The 21,285-nt window shown below is 41.2% G+C and overlaps 1 protein-coding gene across 2 annotated transcripts in view; it reads right to left on the bottom strand.

The window, feature by feature from the left end:
- The window catches only part of ALK (ALK receptor tyrosine kinase), a 296,490-nt gene that overhangs the window by 102,872 nt on the left and 172,333 nt on the right, over positions 1-21,285 (bottom strand). The window lies entirely within an intron of this gene.

Genomic DNA, 21,285 nt, shown 5'->3' with positions numbered 1-21,285 from the left:
GAAAACCCAAGTAAATAATGGACTACTGCTCTCTTCTGTTGCACTTCTGTGCTCCTGGACTTCTCAGAGATGTCTGCCTGCTGTTTCAAAGAAGCTTAAATGTCTTTACAAAGTAAGCAGTGAAATCTGTAGCACACATGTATATGCTCTCTAGATATCACTCCCCCTGCTCCTCACTGGCAAAGGCCATTAGTCAGACTTGGGCAATAAGCCAGTCTCAAGGACTTGTGCAACCATGGTAATTCCCATCACTGTGGTGCTGGTTGAGGTAGCTTGCTTTGCTTCTGATGTGGCTGGCTGGAGTGTCTAGCCATACAGGAAGCACTCCACCTAAAACATGTCATTTCCCTTGCTGTTTTTTCTTTTGTTTTGGCCTTAAAAACAAACAAACAGTTCTACCAAATAAATGAAGGAAAGGGAATGGAGACACAGTTCTGGAAACTAACATAACATACTGCAAGAGAACTATTAGAGCATGTCAAAAGGAGGGCAACAAAGAAGGTGAAGGGTCGAGAGGGCAAGATGCATGAGGAACAGCTGAAGTCACTTGGTTTGTTCAGCCTAGAGGAGAGGAGCCTGAGGGGAGACCACATCGTGGCCCAAAAGGGGGAGCAGAGGGGAAGGTGCTGATCTCCTCTCTCTGGTGACCAGCAATAGCACCTGAGGGAACAGCATGAAGCTGCATCAGGGGAGGTTCAGCCTGGATGTTACGAAAAGGTTCTTAACTGAGCGGGTGGTTGAGCTCTGGAACAGGCTTCCCCGGGAAGTGGTCATGACAGCAAGCCTGCCAGAGATCAAGAAGTGTGAGGACAATGCTCTCAGACGTTTCATTTGATTTTTGGGTGGTCCTGTGTGGAGCCATGATTTGGAATTGATGTTCCTTGTGGGTCCCTTCCAACCCAGGATATTGTATTGTAATTTTATGTCCTTATTTTATTGTGACATCTGTTTACCCTGGAAGTTCTCATAGAATCATAGAATCACTATGGAACAAAGTAACTATGATAATGCTCTCTGGCCCATTTCATTTTCCATTACCGTGTGCAGGCTGTCAATAAAAACACTCGAGGACACCATTTGTGAATGGAGGCTTTCTGAGAGGCATGCATTACTCCTGCAGCTGTGCAGAGTCCATCACCCGTTTCACTGGTCACTCCCCATAAACAGGACCAGAGATGAGAGATTGTCTGTAAACCCATTCAGTCACTACTAACCCACTTTTCTGTTTTCTCTACTACTGCTGTACACACACACACACACAGAGATCTCTTTTTTAGCATGCTGTACTTGGAGAAAAACAAGAAAACGGGTGTCTAATAAAACCTACTAGAAAATGCTCTTTACAGCTCCAGCTGCAGTTTTAAAGATGAGAACAAAAACTCACTGTGTTTCCTGAAGTTGCTTTCAAGTACCCAATATCAAGTATTTTTGTGGAAGACTATTTCTGGTTAACATAATTGGTTGGGGGCAACAGATTTTTCATTGCTCTTTTCCAATATCCTCTTGAAGCTCAAATGTTTCCTTACCAAGTACGACTACCACCCACCATTGGTTTGTGACTGTGTGGGCTGTACACAAGAATGCATTCGACTTACGGGACGGAGAAGCCCACTGCAACATAGTTTTGAACAAAAGAAGCTACGCAGTGTAGTATAACAAAGCACCTCTTTCCCCAGAAGTATGCCAAAATTTGGATGTTATCAAGCTAAGACACACTTCCAAATGGGAACAACAACATATGTGTGTACCTGTGTGTGCTTCTTCCCTGCCCTTCCCTTGCTGTGCCATTTGCACCAACCAACCAACAAATATCTGTGCCTGCTGCAAGGGAGGATCCATCCCAAACCACTGACCCTATACCTCTAATAGCTAGGAGGCTTTTCTTAGTGCCGGAGGTAGACACGCTTTTTATCTCAGCAGGATTATAGCAGTGTCACTACACTCTGTTCCATATGACAAAGTTCCCATCAGGCAAGGAAGGTGCCAACAGGTATTTTAAAGATCTCAATAAAAGTCCTTAAGCAAGGACTGCATAAAGACACTGATGACAGCTAATTGTTCAACTCTCAGCTCTGAAGAGCAAACACTGTGGGGTTTTTTGTTTGTTTTTGTAGGTTTGCTTTTTGTGGTTTACTAGGTCTCTTTCTCCCTCCCTTTTCAGCAAAAACACTGAAACTAGACTTCTAAGTTTTATGCATCTTTTACAGTTATCTTCATTTTCTGCATTTCATCTCTTTTGCTTCAGGTTCCAGCTTCAGAAGATGATATTGTCATCCTCTCTCCCTTTCCCATCCCCCTCACGCAAATGGATCATTCTGTTTTTACTGAAATTAAATAAAATGAAGCACTGGAAGTATTTTAAATGCCTAGCTTCTCTGTGCATTATTTCTTTTGGTGTCATCTCAAGTTAGGTATATTACAAGGATTGAGGATATGAATTTCCGTACAAACAGGGTAAAAAAAAAAGTTTAGATTGAATTTTTGTTATGAACTACAGAAGCATCTGTATGTCACAAAAATTGTTTTCCTCAGTTTCAGAAGACTGATGGGTTTTAATTCCAAGTACGCAGTGGCTCTCAACAATGATTTCCATTTCTGTGCTACCGCTAACCCTCTGGATAAATGTGCCAAGAGTTTTAGGAATTGCTTTTCTGAGTTACTGGTGCAATAACTTCAGTTTGAAATTCTTGGGCTTCTCATAGTTTACCACAGAAACTTTATTAACTCCCAGAGCTGTTGCCAAGCAGGTATTTTATTTCACTGCAATTGCAAGATGGGAAAAGGCAGATTCACTCAAGTTCAGATTCACTACAAAACATATTCCTGTTTTGTGGACCAAATTCCTACAATAGGTTGTCTGAGATTCAAAGATCCATGTGAAATTAATTCTCAAGTATCATCCTGTTTCTTCACAGACACAAAAATAAATGATCTGGAGATGACACCAACTGCTGGATTTATTAGGGAGACTAAAAATAGCTACCAGGTCAGTACAGAGACCCATGAGCAAATCAAGATCAGAGTCAATTCTGCCATCATTCTGTGGTAGAATAGGGACTCTGATCTCCAAATCTTTCCATACAACACCCTATATTTAACTGAAACATCCTCATTTGAAGATCCTTTAACAGAGGCTGTCTGGCAGTAGCAAGATCTACTGCAGCATAACTGATACGCATTAGATGTTAGTTAGTGGTAGTTTTATTGTGAGTGGCATATGTTATGAATCTAAATTTAGAAAGCATTTTAGCAAGGTGACAGAAAAGCTACTTCAGTGATCTGCTGAGATGTATGTGGCAATACCGTGTGGAGTCTCTTCGTCCTGATTTCACGTTTAAGCAAACTGGTAGCTTTCTATGGTGAGATGATTGGCTTGGTGGGTGAGTGGAGCAGTAGACGTGGCTTAATCTGACTTCAGTAAGGCTTCCAACACTGTCTCCTGCCACGTCCTCATCAACAAACTGCTGGAACTCTAATTTAGGCAAGCAGGCAGTGGAGCATCTGACATATGAAGAGAGGCTGAGAAAATTGGGATTGGTTACTTTGGGGAAGAGAAGGCCTGGGGAGGATCGTATCAATGTTTACATCTTGTGGAAGGATGTAAATAAGAGAGAGCCAATCAGTCATATCTAATGAAAGGACAACAGGGAATGTGCATAGACTGAAATACAAGAAATCCCTTATAAAGAAAAAAAAATTGCTTGTTCTAAGGGTGATTTAACAGTGGAAGAAGTTGCCCAGAAAGATTATGTAGTCTCTATACATGCATTTTGTTCCTGACTATTCAAAATCTGACTGGATAAGGATCTGGGTAACCTCTTCTTGCTGACCTTGCATAGGGCAAGGAAGTTGGGCTAGTAAATATCAGAGATCCCATCCAACCTCATGCATTCTATGAGTCCATGAAACTTAGGTCCCAAAAGAAAATTACATCAGATAACAGATTGTTCCTGCTATCCTCTGCATAACCTCCAAGCAGTGTACAGCGTGATGAATAAGACCTGTAAGCTGACAACTGCAAGGACAAATGCATCAGTTACTGTGCATATATGCTATAATGTCCACTCAGCCTTCAATAGCAAAATCTGTTTTTACCACATCAGCCACAATAGCTAGGATGATCTCTCTAGCTACTGCCACAATCAGCAGGTAAAGACCATAGCTTAACATCTTAATTTAATGTTTTATGCTGTAAAGCAACACACTATAACATTGTTTAGACACTGCTCAGTCTTGATTCAGCAGGCCAGACCCACTCAACAGGACTGAAGTTATGTTAAGAAAGAAGCTGGCTCAGACATTTAGAATCTAGAATGTACATAGACTTTGACTCAAACTTATAGCACCTTGGTTTTCAGTGACAGAATAGCTCAAAATCGTGGAACCAAGTATTTTCAGACATCACACAAGTTCAGACCTGTATGTGTTATCTAGAAAGAATTTGTTGCTTAAAGAAAGCCTGCACTACACCCAGAGTTTTTCTTACAAGGCTATATTATTCTTCCCCAAACCAGAAAATGCTGCTGACAGAAACTGATCACAGTACAAGAGCTGAATTTTCAAGTGACCATCTGTACACTCATTTACTCTCTGTAAAGTGAAGGTATGCTAGAAACAAAGCCTCAGGACGTGCATAGCCCTGAAAGAGGTAGGTGCTCAGACTAATGGTGAAGCACTTCTTTCTGACCTAACCTTCCTCCTAGTGCTTCCTCTGGCTTCCCATCCATGATTCAGTTTGCTAGGTACCAGGTGATGCTTCCCTGCCTCTATTTCACATGCAGTTTCCCAGTTTCAAAAGCGTAATTGAGTTTTCATGGAAACTTAACTTTTGAGGGATATTTATAGTTCAGTTACTCTTTGATTGTTTGTGCAGTGTGCAGCTTCAGGAGGAACACATAACTGATTAATTCTAATCAATACACTAATGCATTAGATGCTGTGTTGCACGCTCCTCTGGGTGATGCCAGCAATGATTTATTGCAAGTGCAAGTCAGGATGCTCTCTTAGAAGCAGTCAATTCATAAAAAAAGATGTGCTAGAATTCTTAAGTAAAGTCTCAAAAGAAAACACTTGCATCCTGCATTTGTCTGTCTTCATGGATAAATGATTCTGATAGTTTTTGAATTCAATTAATAACATAACTTGTGTCCTCTTTCATTCTTCCGAAGAAGTGTCTCAAAATACTTGATTGCAGCAAGCGTTAGGACTTCAGTCTTGATATGCCAAGTATAGCAACCATCTTAGTGATTATCCCCCAGATATCCATCTACATATGCAAGACAGAATTAATTTCCATGCTGCCAGACAGCTTGACACCTGTGTTACCACCTGTGCCTTCACTGTGGGTTTGCTCTGGCTTCTAGCATAGGTTGTTTCACCTTAGGTATGACAGATTTCTCTAAGCTGAGTTACAATGTTCTTTATTTCTCCAAATCCATGCTCTCTCTCATCTAAAATACTCCTATTGTTACAGTTATCATAGTATGCCTGAGAGGAAAATGCAACGCACCCTTATAATCTAGTCTATCCTTGGTAAAGGGTTCAGTGAACTTTTGGGAATTACAAAATTAAATACCAATAATAGCATCTGCATCAGAGTAGTTCACATCAAAATCCACCTGTGGCATGATAAAGGTAGTGAAAAAAAATGAAAGCCGCTTTTTGAGAATGACACCTTGTTAAGGACGGGATTAAAAAGAAAAAAAACTATCATTAGGAGTCCAAAAGAGAATTTTCCTCCTTCACTAGATGAATTGATAAAAGAACGTAACTTTCTCCATTCTACATGCCATTGCATAATTATACAGGAGTTTATAACAGGTTCTAATCTTGCCTCCACGTTGCTCAATGCTTACTTGCCTGATCGCAATGAATGCATACTGCACAAAGGAAAAACCAGACCAGACCTTTTTTAAGATACAACAAACAGAAAACTAAAAAATGTTTTCAGAAGATGCAAACATAATTCCAAGAGACAGAAGAAGGAAAAAAAAAAAAAAAAAAAAAAAAAAGGTCAATGGAAGGCTTTTTTCACTAGTTCAACATTACACTGCCTTCTATTACTTTTTTAATCAATTTTTAATTAATTTCAGTTACTGATGTTAAAATTACTTAAAAGACAAAAGACATCAAGGCCTTAATTTTACGGATGGTAATATAGTCTTGAAAAGGATCTATTTTCTAAAATGGCAACGAATGAAGTTACTGTATAGAATCATAGAATATCCTGAGTTGGAAGGGACCCTTAAGGATCATCAAGTCCAACTCTTGACACCGCACAGGTCTACCCAAAAGTTCAGACCATGTGACTAAGTGCACAGTCCAATCTCTTCTTAAATTCAGACAGGCTCGGTGCAGTGACCACTTCCCTGGGGAGCCTGTTCCAGTGTGCAACCACCCTCTCTGTGAAGAACCCCCTCCTGATGTCAAGCCTAAATTTCCCCTGCCTCAGCTTAACCCCGTTCCCGCGGGTCCTGTCACTGGTGTTAATGGAGAAAAGGTCTCCTGTCTCTCGACACCCCCTTATGAGGAAGTTGTAGACTGTGATGAGGTCTCCTCTCAGCCTCCTCTTCTCCAGGCTGAACAGGCCCAGGACATATATTAATAAAGGACATTATTTAGCATTAAAGGAGATAGTTCTTGAACAATGCAAACTCTTCTGCTCACAGAGCATTCTACTAAGGAAGAGAAAGAAATATAGTTTTCCTGTATGGATTTAATGCCAGTTGTCCTTCTATCTTTTTCTATGGCCTCTTGTGTAAGGAAGATGTAACTGTTGGAGATAGGTTAAATAAAATTAAGACGTTTGTTAGTGTTATTGGATCAGACCTTTAACATCCCTGTGACTATTAGATTCTGCTGCTTCCCAGAATGCTTCCCAGCCCTTCCTTCAAAATGCCTTTAGAAGATGTATTCACAGAGGTTTTGCCATTAAAAAAAATGGAATTAATTGTAACAATTTTCTTTCACTAAGGAAAAAACAAACAAACAAACAAACAAACAAAAAAACACGTGGGTTTTGATGCTTTTCTTTTAAGATAAAACTGATGAGCTCCCTCCAAGAAAATACTGTGTCATTCTTCTAGGTCTGGATAATGGGTCAAACTCACGGTGTAATTACCTTGCTTAGAAAAGGAGACCCAGAAGATTTTGGATCCAGACTGCAATAATACTGCCTCACTTGTACTGGGGAAGAAACTAACTTCACGTGCCTTTTAGAACTGCACAGCTGGCCCCTTCTGTACAGCTACTCTTTTTGACAATTGTACAGTCTGAGAGATATCATAGTAAGGCAGAAATTGCTTTAGTTTTCAATGAAACATGAGTAGCCCATACAGGATATCCTTAATTCATACTTAAATTCTTGGATAACATAGAAAGTTTGCAATTGATCCATCAGAGTTTCATCGTTATTTGGATCTCCTCCTGTATTTAGAACATACTACAAGACCACAATACAGCTATTCTACAGAGGAAAATGTATTAGCAGAAAACAAAAGCTATGAAAAAATATACTCTCCTGTTAACTTAATGGAGTTAAAATATCCAAGTTTTTGTTTTTCTGTGTATCTTGTAGAAAATATTTGTTTTGAAGATTTTGCTTTATTAACCCAGCTGAAGTAAATATCTTGCTCTGAAAAACATTTGAATGCTGCATTGAATTAGATAAGCAACTGTGAAGAACTGCAGCCTCACAATTCAATCTATATTCTTGTGAGTACAAATGAGAACCTTTGCATGGAGATGAATACAGACAGAGCTCCTGAAGGAAACAGCATATAAACTCAGAGGGATGCAAAGAAAGGCAATGAGATCAGTCTGCTTGGTGAAGGACAAACTGCTTTCGAACTGAGTAATCCGGCACTTTTGCACTGGAACATAACCCACAAAATGCAATGGGCATTTTTAATTATTTAAAAAAACAAAAACAAAAACAAAAACTGTGAAAATAATAACCCAAATACTGTTGCTGTAATAGTAACCCAAGATTCTGTTGCTGATGATTCCAAAATGTGACTTTAATATGAACTTAGCATAGCTATTGCTATCAAACTTGTCTACACAAAAGGTCTGTTGGCCAAGTAGTGCTGTGACATGAGAAAGCATTGGTGGTTTTTTTTGTTTGTTTGTTTGTTTGTTTTTAAGACAGAACAAATTATTTTATAATTGGCCACTTCTGCCCATCCAATAAACAGCTTTCAGTTTTTGTGAGATCTCTGTACTGACATGATGTGACTAACCACTTCAGGAAGAGACTATTGCCATAGCAAATACAGTAGAGCTAGGCAATCTTCATTGAGGAATATGTTCATCTGGCACTCATCTTTTCTCTTTGCTTCCCAGTTAAACTGTAAGATTAAAAATGCTTTCTTCTCCCCATGGGAAGTGCATGGTTGGAGGCACTCCTGAGATGCTACAATTAGTAATTGTATCTGACATGTAGCATCAAAGCTGATGTGAAAAGAATAGCTCAGCATCGTTTTCTGATGCACAATGGCTCTTCAGTGTCATCTCCTCTTGTAGTCCTCTCCCTACTTGCCCATGAGCTTGATTACATTTCCTTTAATGAAGCTAACGCTGCCAGAAAAATGAGATTTCACTCTATGAAACCAGATTGCAATAAGTACTCACAGTATGTAAGCCTAGGAAACCCTAGCAACACTTAGCATTCATATAACCCATTACACCTTTAAATGCTTATACTGGCTTCACAGCCCCTTAGCAAAGACATCAAACACCTCCTTTTTCAGGTGGATGAAAAGGAGGCACAGGAAGGTTATATGACTCAGTCATTCAATAAATAGATGGCAGAACTAAGATCAGAGATAAAAAATTATGATACGTATTCCTATGTCCTAATCCACTGCATCATGCTGCTTCTGGTGATGGTAATTAAATTTCACGCTTCAGAGAGTAACTTAATTGTCTGTGAGGATCATAAAGAAATTCCATCCTTTCAACCCAATGTACATCACTGCAATTTTATTTATTTTTTTAGTGTACCAAAAAGTAGTCTTCATTTTTTATTTAAATACTTAAAGTGAGACGTAATCTGATCTTAATTACAGTCAAATGTGGTCAAGGCTTCAGGAAGACGGGGCCTCTTCAAAGAGCAGAGTATAGTGGCAAGGTATTCTGAAATAACTGAGTTCTCAATAGCTGTGTCTGGGAGACCAATTAAATAAGAATTTTTACTTCTGCATTCAGCTATGATTTTTCACAACACACCTAAAGGAAAGTACAGATATTGTGTCTGTTCAACATCTGTGCAGTGGAACAAATACCTTGAAAGACTTTAGGTTCAAAGGCTGAAAGAGTGGATGAGAAGGAAGGTTTTACTTGAGAGAACAGCTGTGCTTAACTCTGAATCCTTTAGGGATATGCTGCAATTATCTAGTAGCTTTAATAACCTAGACTTCAAAATAAAGTATCAATATATCCAAAGAAAGATTAAGGGCTAGACAAAGTACTCTTTGGATTGTAAGGTTAAGAAGGGTTTACAGAATATCTACTCCAGGCATTTCCACCCATTTCAAGAGAGTATCCAGCCTCTATAAGAGGCTCCTGAACCCCATTTATCAGTTCAAAACTCATAAAAAGATGTCAGGATCTAAAAGTGAAAAATAAAAAATAATAAAAAACTGGATATCAGAGAGTCACACACGCACAAAAAAGACTGGCAGACAATCCTCAGAAAATTCCACCTTTCCCATATTTTCAGTTATTTACAGTGTTTGTTTGCAACACAGAGGTGGACATGTGAGTCAGAGGAGATTCTGCCACCCATTCTTATGGTTTGCATGGAGTGTAGGGTGTGCCATATGCGGTGAAAAATAAGTAAATAAAAATGAAGCACACTGCAAGATAAATAGAAGTAAAATGTCTTTCATAAAACTGTGCAATACAGATGGGTATACCTATGCAACATGAAAGGAAATTGCAGGGGTGAAGAAGAAATATGTATTTCCTGATAAACAACTTCCTCCTCCAATTTAATTTGCTTCCCTCAAACAGACATTTGAAAGATATGACTCATCAGGAAGGATCTGAATCAGGAAAGATGAGTGTTGGAATGCAGAAAGACTGTCTATTACTGCTTATACAGCAGGGATTGTAACAGTTACCCAGTTACTGGGCAGGAGAGAGGTTCCCTGAATTGTATGACTGAACTTTGAATGGGGAAAGCCCTTAACAAGCAAAAAAGAGGGCAACTAAAGCAATCACCTAATGACTATATTCAAAGACATGGAATGTGCTTATCAGAGCAAATAGTACATCAGAGGTTGGACAGACTGTACTGAAATTTCCGTTTTGAAGTGAAACCATGAAAGTGTACACCATGAAAGTGTGCACAGCTTTCAATACTGCAGTAAGGACAGCAGTGCAATCACAGTCGATAACAATCTGCTCATTATATTTACCACATTTGGAGTATCATAGAATCTAAGAATTATAGAATGGTTTGGCTTGGAAGGGACCTAAAAGATCATCTAGTTCCAATCCCCCCATGCAACCTGGCCTTGAACACTTCCAGGGATGGGGCATCCACAACTTCTCTGGGTAACCCGGTCCAGTGCCTCACCACCCTCTGAGTTTTGTCCTAATATCTAATCTAAATCTACTCCCTTAGTTTAAAGCCATTGCCCCTTGTCCTATCACTACACTCCATGATAAACAGTCCCCCCTTAGCTCTCCTGTAGGCCTCCTTTGGATATTGGAAACCTACTATAAGGTCTCACCAGAGTCTTCTCTTCTCTGGGCTGAACAACCCCAAACCCCTAAGCCTGTTTTCATGGGAGAGGTGCTCCAGCCATATGATCACCTTTGTGACCCTCCTCTGGACTCTTTTTAATACTTCCATGTACTTCTTGTGCTGGGGGCCCCAGAGCTGAATACAGTATTCCGGATGGAATCTCACAAGAGTGGAGTAGAGGGTCACCTCCCTCAACCTCCTGGCCACACTTCTTTTGATGAAGCCCAGGAAATGGTTGGCTTCTGGGCTGTGAGCACACATTACAGGCTCACGTAGAGCTTCTTGTCAACCAGCACCCCCAGGTCCTTCTCAACAGGGCTCCTCTCAACACATTCTCCGTCCAGCCTGTATTTGTACTTGGGATTGCCCTGACACTGATGCAGGACCTTGCACTTGGGTCTTGTTGAACGTCATGACGTTCCCACAGGCCCACCCCTCAAGACCATCCAGGTCCCTCTGGATGGCATCCCTTCCCTGCAGCATGTCTACTGCACCACTCAGCTTGGTGCCATCATCAAACTTGCTGAGGGTGCACTCAATTTCACTGTCACATGTTACTGACAAAGATGTTAAACAGCACCAGACCCCTGAGGAATACCACCCATTACTGATCTATACCTGGAATATGTGAGAACAGTACCTGCTGTGCAGGCCCATATAGAAGGAACACTGCCTTTGGTCAAGACTAACTTTTGCCACACATGTTGAGACTGTCTGTTGCACAGCTCTATCTCCTTTGTTTAATACTAGACTTTTCCAAGAGAAAGAACCCCAAGAGGTGAAGATGAATGCCCTGATAGGAAGCTAAAAGTATCTGACCACAGCTGTCACTGCCCAGAAAAACAAGTTTAAGCCACTGCCTGGGATAGCAACTTCAAAGAAGCTGAAGCACTGCGAGGTTTTATTTAGCATGGCATACATTTGCCTGTTAGTCTCAATGTTTGGCATGTAAACTTTCTCTTAGCATAAAGAAGAAAAGCCTTGACAAGGAACATGACTAGAAAACAGACTCCACAAGATGTTCTAGTGTAATGTACCGGCTTCTCACAGTCAAATAAAAAGCATCTGCACAGCTGACGTACCATCAGCTCACCTACTGGAAACTGGGGAGAAACACCACACTGTGTTACCTGACATTAATCATGTGTTTCGTGTCACATCAAGAGGATATTTCTATGTGTTATTTTCTATGATAGTTTCCTTGCTGTTCCTCCTGTTCTGTACATAATCCAAACACAATCTAAAAGCTGCAGGATGACCTCCAAAACACTGTAATTTTTTTAGCCCTTTGTTTCTTACCTTTTCTCCCACATGAACTGTCTGAGTACATGCTTCAGAGTAGGATTTTGCCTCTTCCATGAAAATTTAGATTTAATGACCCTCAAAGTCTCTCAATGACCTCCATTTTTCCTTAACAAATGTAATGAAAAAGCTCTCAGACTGGCAAGAACAATCAATACTGTTGAATAAAAACTAGCCTATGGATCACAGAAGCCCTTGAATCATAGAGTCATTAAGGTTTTAAAAGACCTCCAAGAGCCACAACTCCAAGCTTCCCCCACTACCAGTGTCACCCACTAAACCTAAGCACTAAGTTCAGCCTCTCCTTAAACACCCCCAGGGATGGTGACTCCACCACCTCCCTGGTTAGCCCGTTCCCATGCCTAACTACTATTTCTGAGAAGAAATGTCTGCTAATTTCCAACCTGCCTCAGGATATAGTGAACTCTGGTCACAAGGAAGTTAATGCTGCCTGAATCTGTAGGATATGCTGAGCTGAGCAATGGGCTGGAAGGAAGATGCCATTAGGCAGAAATTGCATCAGAGTATTCAAGTGATTGTGTTTTAGTCAGCAAGTCTATCTAAACCACTGCGCTAACCAACACATCCATGTTACCCACTGTCAGCTGCATCCCTCATTTGCCATTAGGCCACACAAGGATGACTTTCTGTCAGTTAAGTGCATTCATCTGACATGATGACAAAGTCTGCTTCTGTAAACAGCAATTCAGAAATGGGCAAAATACAAAGATGAGGAAAAGCAATGGTTAAAGGAAGGTATACCAAGAAAGGCTACAGGTATACTTGAGACCTTCTGTTGGCTGCCTAAAGTCTTCAGGCTTCAACAAAGACTGCTACAGAAATTTAGCTCTTTGGCTGTTGTAACAAGGCAAAAGAGAAATGTGGGGGCTGCAGAACAACCACAGGCCCAGGGCCTTACTGAATTTCTGAGGACTGCTCCTTATCCTCTGCTTATTTACATCACAGTTCTTAAAGGCTCTTCTCTGCATGCGGTAATTTGTAAATCAGTACAGAATATAAAGATAACGACTTTCTGGTTTAATATTTTACATGCACTTGAAGTTTAAGTCATTGAAAATAACAGACAATTAGGAAGACTGGTGTTATAGGTAAAGTGAATTTAGTCGAAAAACCTTTATGATCTAAGAGAAGTCTTTCACCTATGCTCTCCCTTCTCCTACTTTTAAAAGCCAAGAACACTAAAAGCCCTAACAAATTCTCTTCATTAGTACTTGTAGTAATTTTACCCTGCTGAGCAGCTGAACTCCACCACAGTCACTCTCTCACTCTCTCTTCTCAGAGAAAAAATGGGAAGAAAATATGATGGAAAAGGGCTCAAAGGTTGAGATGAGGACAGAGAGATCACTCAACAATTATCGTCACAGGCAAAATAGACTCAGCATGGGGAGATTAATACAATTTATTGCCTATCACTAGCAGACCAGAGCAGTGAGAAACTAAAAGCAAACTAAAAACACCTTCCCTCCATCCATCCTCTTCTACCTCTTTCCCTGAGCAGCGCAGGGGAACGGGGAATGGAGGCTGTGGTCAGTCCATGACACTTCATTTCTGCTGCTCCTTCACAGTCACTCTCTGCCCCTGCTCCAACATTTGGGAGCTCCTGAAATGTTCCTGTGTGGGTTTCTCACAGGTAGCAGCTCTTCAAAAACTGCCCCAGTATGGTTCTGTACCACGGGGTCCATCCATCCCCCAGGAGCAAACTGCTCCAGCACAGGTCCCCCACGGGTGGCAGCTCCCCCCAGACCCCTGCTCCTGCGTGGGCTCCTCTCCACAGGCTGCAGCTCCGGCCCGGGGCCTGCTCCTGCGGGGGCTCTCCATGGGCCGCAGCCTCCTCCAGGCCACATCCACCTGCTCCACCGGGGGCTCCTCCACGGGCTGCAGCGTGGAGATCTGCTCCATGTGGGACCCATGGGCTGCAGGGGGACAGCCTGCTCCACCAGGGGCCTCTGCACAGGCCACAGGGAACTTCTGCTGTGTGCCTGGAGCACCTCCTGCCCTCCTGCTGCACTGACCAGGAGGTCTGCAGGGCTGGTTCTCACTCCTCTCTCTCCCAGCTGCTTTTGTTCAGCAGTCTTTTCCCTTTCTTAAATCTGTTCTCCCAGAGGCCCAAGCAACATCACTCACCAGCTCAGCTCTGGCCAGCAGTAGGTCCCTGTCTGAGCCGCCTGGAGCTGGCTCTGATCTGACATGGGGCAGTCTCTGGACTCTGCTCACAGAGGCCACCCCTGCATCCCCCCTGCTACCAAGCCCTTGCCATGTAAACCCAACACATCTAACATGTATCCGTGTTTGAGATTCACTTCTAATAAAAGGCCCAGAACATACAACAGACACATCAACATTTTCCAAGGTGAATGAATAAAGTACTTAAGAGAGCAGAGCAGCTGTTTCAATTGGAGCACTAACAGCCCAAGCCCTAAGCATTCAGTACTTCTGGAAACTCAGTGGTGGCTAGGGAACAGAGCCATCTTTACAGATTATAATGAAAAGACCAAAACAAATTGCATATTCAGAAGAAACATGTGGCAAGCGCTTTTAGTTGCAGTTGGCCGTTTTCTGTTTCAGCATTGCAGAATTTTGTTTTGCTTTAATGTGAATGACCCCCTTTCATAGCATGTGAAGAACAAGCAACTCTAGCACTCCTATCCTGCTGCTTATATGTTTCTCAATTGTATATATTTAAACACCTTCTTCTCTTCTATTCTCCTCTCCTTTTACAGGGACAAGTTTGTATCCTGAGGGACATAATGGATGTACAATGTTCATTTCCAAGCAAGCAGTGCCCCATGTAAATCATCAGTCCATTGCAACGAAAGAAATGGTGAACCTGAAATGGTATTACATTTCATGCCTGCTGACGTGAGCCATGTAAATTCAAGAATTTGTCTTAAAACTTGTTAGTCAAACATCTAAGTTGTCAGGCAGCAGTGATTATAAAGAAAATAATGGATTTGGTTCAAAAACACACACAGAGATTCTTCCCTGTTGAGGTTTAAACCGCAGGCAGCCAAGCACCACACAGCTCACTCCTCTCCTGCCCCCCAGTGGGACGGGGGAGAGAATTCGAAAAAAAAAACTGGGTTGAGATAAAGACATAAAAGAAAGGAAAAATAATAAGGATAAAAAATCTACAAAGCAAGTGATGCACAATGCAGTTGGCTCACCAACTGCTGACCAATGTCCAGCCAGTCCCTGAGCAGTGACCAGGCCCGTCGGCCAACTAGCCCAGTTTTATTGCTGAGCATGATTTCACACAGTATGGGATATTGCTTCAGCCAGTCCTGCTCAGCTACCCCTCCCAGCCAACACTGGGACACTCCCTTGAGAGAACTTCTGTTCAGCCAGACACAAGAGAGTGGACAAATAAATTCAATTTTACTGAATTCAGACTAAACAAAAAGTCAGTTTTATTCCCCTGACCATACTGATGTACCAGTATAATGCAGTTACTTATGGAATGAGACCTATGAACGTTTTCACAGAGCACTATAGCATACTGATTCCCTGGGCTTGAATACCAGGTGCCAGGGAAAGATACTCCGAAGTCCTCAACATGCCACTAAATAAAGCTTCTTGATATCTAGTTGTTATGAAAGTGAGGAAGAAGAGATACAGCACAGGAATACACAAAAAAAGACTCTGCTAAAGGCTGACAGAAATTGTGGCCTGAGGTCAGAGTAGTGGATGTGGCAACCTCTCTGAGTATGGCACTTTGTAGTATGGATAGGGCTGGCCCTCTTCTGCTAGAAGCTCTGAATTCAGTCCCTGTAAGCATCCCATTTCACGTAACTCCAACATGATTTCTGACAGTAGAGGAAATATTTCTCAGTCTTACAGTTACACAAAGACAAACAGCTTCCAGACACCTTGCTAAGCAGAAATTAGATTAATAGCTTATGTAGTGTATGCATAATGGCAGACTGGAGCATCTGTCATCTCACATATGAGGCAAGGCCTTGAGAGGATTGTTTGGAAGAGAAGGTTCAAGTAGCACCTTATGAATATGTACAGATACTTTGCTTTGAGCAGAGGCATTGTGCTAGGTGATTTCCTGACATGCCTTTCAACCTCAGTCATTCTGTGATTCAGGTAGAAGGTGCTCCATTGGCTACAGATCCTTGTATTCTCTGCCTTTTTTTTTTTTTTTTAACAAAACATGCTGAATTACAGATGCTCTTGGATCAATGATGCTGGAGGCTCAATAGAAGGCACATCTTCAATTTTTCTCTTCCAGCTATACACTCAGAACTTCAGTTGTATGAACACAGTTAGCACTGAAACAGGATACATGGATGAGAAAATGCATATTATTAACAGCTTACTGAAGTAGTCTGTGCTTTGCTCCTCTTGATGTAGGCCTTGAAAATGCAAAGAGCCAGAAAAGCACCAAGAGTTATTTCTGAAGTTTCTGTCAAATGTTTCAAATCTTGCTCCACTCTCAAATTTGTTTCAGTCAAAGAACCATTTTCTTGTTAAAAGTGCAAAATTTAATAAGTATTAAGTAGCCTTTCCCTAGAGGGAAACCCTTCAGACCCTTTTAGACATCTGCTCTGTGCTTGTTTACCTTATACTTTGGTTTTTGGTCACTGTTCTCTATTTACAGAAGGGGAAGGAGAAAAGGTTATTTCTTCTTGTTTTGTGCAAACACCGACATTCAAAACTCAGAGATGTATACAAGTGTGTAAACAGGGCTCTGGAGAACACTGGTGAACATGGGCAAATCCTATTAAGTCCAGGAAGTCCATCTGTCTAGCCAGTGAGAAGGTAAGGAGAGGACAGTGGGCGAGCTGGATAACATAGCACTCGTGATCAAGTGAATCAGAGTGTGCGACATGTGGATTAGAGCAAAATGTATGCAAGAGCACTAGCTGCATCAGACATGATGCACCAGAGGCAGCTAAAACTGTGACAGCATTCTCATTGTGGTTCTGATCTGTGGTTCAAACAAGATGAGGAAATGGGGGTTCTTTGAACACTTCTGGATGAAAATAACAGACTAGCACAAGACAAAAAAAAAAGCAGTGTATTTAAATAGTTCAAGGCCAGTGTGGACTGACTTTTTATCTGAGAAAACTCCTTTGTCTTATCTTGTTTCCCTTTCCTTCAGCCCTTGGGATGTCAGCATGCAGCTATGAATCAAGAGCAAAGGAACACTCTGCACTATTTAGCATACTCTAAAGGGCACGAGGCAAACTGTGAAACATTTCATGAAAAATCCATTGAAAAAAGTAGAGTGATCTTTCTAGTGCTGAAAACCAAGCCTCACAAATTACAGTCCAGAGGAAACATCAGTTGCTGCTCTTTTGCTTTTTGCTTAGATAATCTTTATGAACAATCCTGTACTTACAACCTCCACAGAAATATCTGTCAGTATCAGAGGGAACGTATACCTGAAACTTACAAGCATGAATCAGAAATCCTATCTAAAAATGCCTAAGAAAAAAACTACTAAATGAAAAGGAGTCTTAATAGTGAATTTCAACATCATCACTTATTCTGGGAAAATGGGGGGAGGTGGGGAGCGGAGGAAAAGAAAAAAGGATGGAGACATGGTGAAGATAGAAGATGAAGATAGAGCCTCCTGAAATAAAGCAAACTGTAGAAATGTGTAAGACTAGTGAACTTCAGTTCATCTGAAGAGGGGAAATAGGAAGTCCCATTACAGTGGAGAGACCAGAACACCGCACACTAACGAATGCCCCAGCTCTTGCTAGCGATTGTTCCCAGTCTTATGTTCCTAGCTTTAAGTCATATGCTTTAACTCAGCCAAAAGCTGGTGGTGATCAAAAGCTGTTTGCTTCTAACAGCTTTTTAAATTCAAAGAGTGCAGCAGATTCAAAGCCTTCTCTCCACTCCTTTTTTATTTTTTATTTTATAGAAAAATCAAACAACCAATACTGTCAAGTCTAGGTTACCAACATTGATACAGGTCTTTACCCTCTGAGGACAAACTGGGCTTGGACTACAGTTTCAGCTCTCTAAATTTTACTGAAAAAAAACCTGCTAAATATGAACAATACTATTTTAATTCATATGAACTACAAAATTCATGGCAGAGTTCAGTAATCCCTCATTTCTACACTTAACCAAAAGAAAAGAAAATAACTATATATGGGTTATGCATCAGCAATGGAGGCATAGTGTCAACAGGAACGTATGTACAGGGCCAGGGAAGCTGAAGTGTTAGTCAAAAGAAGACAGGTAAAGCAAACAGAAAAGCAAAAAATCTAGAAACGTGAACAAATGACATGCAGAAACCTAACTTCAAGAGGCATGGATGCTTTATTGATAACTTATGTGATGTCTGATGAAGTACAGGAGATGAAGATTCATATTCTCACCCTATTCTTTCTCCATTTCAGGGTAAGGTTCTCTTAAAAAGCACACTGTGCGTCTGTACAAGCTGTGAAGACTAAATCTTTTTCTCACCAATAAAAATTATTCCTGTAGTTTACAGTTGAAACATACTGGCATTGCAGGAAGATGTTCCTGAATAAATGGAAGACAGTCTCCAAAGAGGATAGTTCCACTTAATGCATTAAGAAAAGCTAAAAATGTCAGATGCATACTAAATGTCTGCAGTCTTTGGAGTCATGCCTAAAAAGTGATGAAAATGGGCATGGCTCTGCTTCTGAACAGGTTTAGGATTACCACCAGCTATGCTCTATTGCAACAAACCACCACAAGTGAGTGGGGAATGACAAACTCGGCATGTATTAGCATAAGTCTCCCTTGTAGGTTCAGACTCCTATTTAAACTCTTCTTTCTTATCTGACTATATTTACCTACCCTTGGCCCTGATCCAAAGAAAGTTTCTTGACTGGGCCTTTGGAGTGCTGTAACAATTCTTCTAAGTTGTTTTTCATATGGATATTTTTTTCATCTCTCTTCAGTTGCCGAGAGCAAAGAACTGCAGCTGAATCATTTATACTCAGCAGAGGTGGGTTTCTGTGGAATAATGTATGAAAGCAACAGGTGGCCAGAACACTACTTTTACATGTTTTTTCAACTAAGCGTGCCAAGAAAGTAAGTGCCAGCTAACAACATACAGCAGCTGTATCCAGCACTTGCTAGACACTACAACTTGAAACATTAAGTTCAGCTGCTAGTAGCTTTTTGCTGAACGTACATTTGAAAACTTTTCTTTTAATGAGCCTACCAATAAACCAGGGATTATTCTGGCTAATTATTAGGGAAAGGCCCTCAAAAGTATTACTCAACTTTGAAGTCTGGTATGGAATTAGAGATGAAATCACCATTATGAACATAATTTAGTCTTTCAAGAAAACATGCTAAAGGTATTAGTTGCAGATACATCCTTCTTTTCCAGGTAAGACAAAGGGAAGTTGAGCTGAAGGCTGTGAAGGTGGCCCTCAAATACTCTGGATGGGAGAAGGAATTTTCATCTTTCAAAGCACATGAAAACATAAGAAAATTCTGGGATAGAGAAAAACTCTAGTAAAGAGTTGGCGTTGTTTTCCACCAGAACTTCTCTATTTAGAACTGTGTCACCCCAAACCAGAATGAGAAGCAGGTGTTTTCAGTAAAAGAGAAAGTCTAAGAAAAAAAAAAGAAAAAAAAAAAAAGAAAAAGAAAAAGGGACAACAAGTCTCAGCTATGTAACAAATGCAATTAAAATTGTAAGTCAGTATGCATTTAGTATTATTTGGAAAGGTCCTTTAGATCCTTTTGGATTCAAATGTGTACAAGCAATTATATATATATATATATATATATATATATATATATTTGTATATTTATATACAGCTGAATACACACAGGTATGTTGCTCCTGAAAAGCCTCAGCATAATTTTACAGGAAACAGTCCACGAAAAGTTCCCCAAAAGGCAAAATATGGAACTGGCAACATTTGTTTCAACTCTGGATTCCACTAAATCAGAAAAAACTATTACTCTATATCCATAGTCTACTGCATCATAAATATGAGTTCCTAATAATGTTGTTATGGCAAGAGTCCCAATACAAGGCTGAGTATTACAAATCGCTTTTCTTAAAGTGGAACTAAGGCAGAAAAAGAAAATATATGATCTCTGGAAGCAAGCATAATAAAGCCTTCAGACTATTCATGGAGAAAGTCGCTGTCTCCCTGGGGCTCAGATCAGGGGTGTTACCAGTGACCTCTGGGCTTCAGACTATTACCCACTCCTCCTCATATTCAGCCAGCTATCAACCGCTACAGCCACTCCTCCCCCAGCCTGTGGCGCTGCTTGGGGTTGTTGTACCCCAGGTGCAGGACCCGGCACTTGGCCTTGTTGAACCTCATACAGTTGGCCTCGGCCCATCAGTCCAGCTTATCCTGATCCCTCTGCAGAGCCCTGCTGCCCTCAAGCAGATCAACACTTGCTCCTAACTTGGTGTCATCTGTAAACTTTCTGAGGATACACTTGATCCCTTCGTTGAGATCATTGAGAAAGATATTGAAGATGACTGGCCCCAGTACTAAGCCCTGGGGGACACCACTAGTGATGGGCCTCCAGCTGGATTTAACTCAATTCACCACAACTCTTTGGGCCCAGCCACCCAGCCAGGTTTTTAAAACAGAGAAGCATATATCCATCCAAGCCATGAGCAGGCAGTTTCTTCAGAAGAATGCTGTGGGAAATGGTAATTTATTAAAAGGTTTATTAAAGTCTAGGTAGACAACATCCACAGCCTTTCCCTCATCCACTAAGCACGTCACCTTGTCAGGGAATCATAAAAGAAGATTAGGTTTGCCAAGCAGGACCTGCCTTTTGTAAACCCATGCTGACTGGGCCTGATCACCTGGTTGTCCTGCAACTGCCGCATGATGACACTCCAGATAATCTGCTCCATGAGCTTCCCTGGCACTGAGGTCAAACTAACAGGCCTGTAGTTTCCCAGATCCTCTTTCTGGTCCTTCTTGTAGATGGGCATCACATTTTCTAGCCGCCAGTCAACTGGGACCTCCCCACATAGTCAGGGCTGCTGAGAAATGATGGAAAGCGGCTTAGCGAGTGCTTCTGCCAGCTCCCTCAGTACCCTTGGGTGGATCCCATCTGGCCCCATCGACTTGTGCACATCTAAGTGGAGAAGCAGTTTGCTAACCATTTCCTTATGGATTATGAGGACTTCATTCTGCTCCCTGTCCCTATCTACCAGTTCAGGGGGCTGGGTACCCAGAAAACAGCGGGAAAACAATTTGAAAGGAGAAATTAATTTGCAAAGC

Source organism: Oxyura jamaicensis, chromosome 3 (genome assembly GCF_011077185.1).
Source record: "Oxyura jamaicensis isolate SHBP4307 breed ruddy duck chromosome 3, BPBGC_Ojam_1.0, whole genome shotgun sequence".
Classification (NCBI taxonomy): Eukaryota; Metazoa; Chordata; class Aves; order Anseriformes; family Anatidae; genus Oxyura; species Oxyura jamaicensis.
The sequence above is the reverse complement of the archived record's forward strand: the minus strand, read 5'-3'. Positions and strand labels throughout refer to the sequence as shown.